Raw genomic sequence first — 3,334 nt, forward strand, 5'->3', positions numbered from 1 at the left:
TCAGCAAAGTTCCTGGCAGAGCTGGTCAGAGCGCTGTGAGGAGGAGGGCTGGTTGACATTTTCAGCTGAAAGCATCCCCCTTCTCCCAAGAAAATATTTCTGTCTTAAAATTGCCACAACTCAGGGGGGAAGAAAAATCAACACAACACCCAAAAGCCTAGTCTTTTTCAGTTTTTAGCCAGGAACATTCAGTTTTGGTATTTTTGACTTTCAAACAAAGACCTAGCTAGGAATCAAATTAAATGGCCATATTCAGAGCCTTAGGTGAAGTGAGAAGTCCAATTACTTTAGAAAGTCTGGACAGTCTTTCTGAAAATCAACACAGCTATTGATCAGCATCAGGACAAGTACCATGAAAGCATTCTCTGTCCAAATTAGTGTGATTTTGTAATTAAATACATTTGCAATGTATTTATTTTAATTTAGCCATAACTCTTTGAGATCTTAAGCAGTGTGCAATGGTTCTGAGGGTAACTAAAGACCAAAACAAAAGAATCTCCTTTAGCATTAATATGTTTGGGGTAATTCCTCCAGTTTTCGATCAAAATTACTTCTGATYTCAAAGCATCAAAGGGAGAATATCACTGAGGATGCCTGTGGTTTCTAACAGCGTCAAGATGCAGAAATATGCTATTGTCTCAGGGTTTAATCACTTACCAGGAATTTTTCAGGTTAGTATTTGACGTGACTTCTTTGTTGAATGAGTCAAAGATCAACAGGTGTCTCTTTCACTGTGTAAACTCGTCACCCGCATTGGGGAAAGTAGKTTGCTTTCTCCTTGTCCTTCTCTTGCTCCGGTGCCTGTCATAAGGGATCATATAAGAGGAAGCTTAAGGTTACTGTAACCAACACTCATGGTCCAACATAGCTGTGAAACATCGGAAACAAAACGGACCCAGAGTAAGTATCTGTGGGACAGGACAGAAAAAGTTGCAACCAACCTGAACTCTTCCTTCCAGCATACTCATTCTAGCCCATTTGTTTAACTCTTTTCACATTTGTTTAACTCCTCACACTTTAACTCACTGTGCCAAGGTGGGGTTTTCCTTAGGACCCCGCATCAGGGGTGCCAGGATTGAAGCAGATGGGACATGAAATCATGCAAAGGGAGAGTTGAGGCCAGGGAAGAGGCAGGAGTCAGACCGGAGAGAGGGCACAGTAACACTTATCTGGAGGTGAGGAAGGTCTGGGGCAGGTGGTGGGAGAAGTGGGAGGCAGGGGAAGTACTAATCAGAGGCAGGATCTGGCCTTTTAAGGGCAAGGGATGAAGTTTTAGCTAGCAAAAACATTGTTTGAAGCCACAGAACCTAAACTGTACCTGTTATTTATATCTGCAGCCACAAAGTCTCAAATATACCCACATGACATTTGTATTGGGAGGCTCTCCATGAGTGCAGACTCTAGCAATTGAAGCGCACAAGTGGAAACATTAGTATTAGTAAACACGGTAGAACCATTTTGGTCAAGTGCATTATGCAACCAACATTTCCTAAGGTGTCTTGGTACTTGTTGTTTCTGCTGCTATAAATGTGGAAGACAATTACTAGTGAGATTCTGCCATGTATAAATCTTGCCAGAACATCAGCCACGCAGTGTTTTATCTGCATCCCGACTGGAAGAGAAAGCACCAAAAATGTTGTAAAATAATGATAGCCCTTCATTTTCCACCTCTGATTTGCACTGTTGCTGTTAGTTCTGTTCACACACAGCATCCTTCTCAAGCCATGCCTATCTGGAGAAAGCAGCCTTTGAACTTTTCCACTCTCTTTCTGTCTGTTCAGACAGATAGGAAAGCCATGTTTTTACATAACCACTGCACTGTCTTACCGTTAAGTACACAAAAACATGCATAAAACAGTATCCTTACTACCTCTAATATCTCTAATTAGCTATGCTGCTGCCCAAGGATAGAAAAGTTGATGAACTCAGCAAAGATTTGACTCCAGGCTTAAATATCTCAATTATCCCTTCAGTCAGTATGGGCCCTTTTGATCACTGTGCAGGACACTCATGGTTGTGAAGGACTGACTGTGCAATGTCTCAGTGTAGCGCATACGCTAAAGCATTTACACCTCTGTGAAAATGAGGGTGCATTTTATTGAGGTTTTCCTACATATACTCTACTTGGTCACAAGATCCTCATTTCTGATAAAACTGCCTTCCTTCCACTAATAGAAGGCCACGTTAGGGTTCAGGCTTTAGAGGTGTGGTTCAGACCCATCTTCCCTTCTTCTTCTTATCTTCACGCTGAGCAGCAGATCAGAGCAAACTCCGATTAATTGTACTTTCCAGCAGGTTGTACAAAGCTCTCCAGCAAAAACTTACATCTAACAGGAACTGATTCACTGCAGATCTACAAGATGATATGCGCTTTTAAAAAACAAAATATACTGCTTCATAAAACAGCTGGTGAATCTCACTTTTCTGTGATCAAAAGTCAAGACCTTCCCTCTCAAATTACTTCATTCTTTTTCCCAAAGCTGTAATAAAATTAGAATAGGTCCAGTGAAGGGCAACCCAGAAGAGTCATAGATATAAAACTATTTCTGTACAAAGAAATGATCACTCATTATTTCTCAAGAACAAAGAACATGCAATTCTCAGTATTTCACAGTAACAAAAGGAAGAACCTCTTCACATAACATATAATTAAAATCCGTAATTCGTTGCCACAGGATACTGTAGTCACCAAAAGCAAAAGTGGGATCAAAAAAAGATTACACAAATTAATGGCACACAGGTCAACCAAGGACTATTAAACAAGATGAACAAGATGTAACTGCAGATTGCTATAAACAGAAAAGAATTATTTCATAGACACCCTGTTTCTTATAAACCCCTCCTGACTGTCCTATTAGAGGCTATTGTCATAGAAGAAAGATCTGGCCAGGCAGAAGTTTGAGCTGACTCAATATGACAGTTCTTATATCCTAAAATACTGGCTGAATTTGGGTATTAAATAAATTTCCAGTGAGTGGGTTACAGAGGCTGTAGAACTGAACCACAGTTGTGGTCTCATCTTTTCTTTGAATTAGAACAGAAGATGAACAGAATTATATACAAAGTTCAATCATTTTAATATAATGAATACTTATATTTTATTCTTTTCAGTCTACTCATTTTTAATGTATGAATCTAAATTTTACTACTACTCAGTATGACTTCACTTTGCATAAGTTGCAAACTTTTTCCAAAATCTTTGCATTTCCGTTTATTTCCCCCTACTTATATTGTAAATTCATATCTGCAACCACTGATAACATCTTTATGCTTGACATCTCCTTTAAAAAAAGGAGCTGAGAGGGATATTCTTAGTCAAGAACAAGAAACAAAA

This window comes from Apteryx rowi, unplaced genomic scaffold (assembly GCF_003343035.1).
Source record: "Apteryx rowi isolate R43461 unplaced genomic scaffold, aptRow1 scaffold_482, whole genome shotgun sequence".
Classification (NCBI taxonomy): Eukaryota; Metazoa; Chordata; class Aves; order Apterygiformes; family Apterygidae; genus Apteryx; species Apteryx rowi.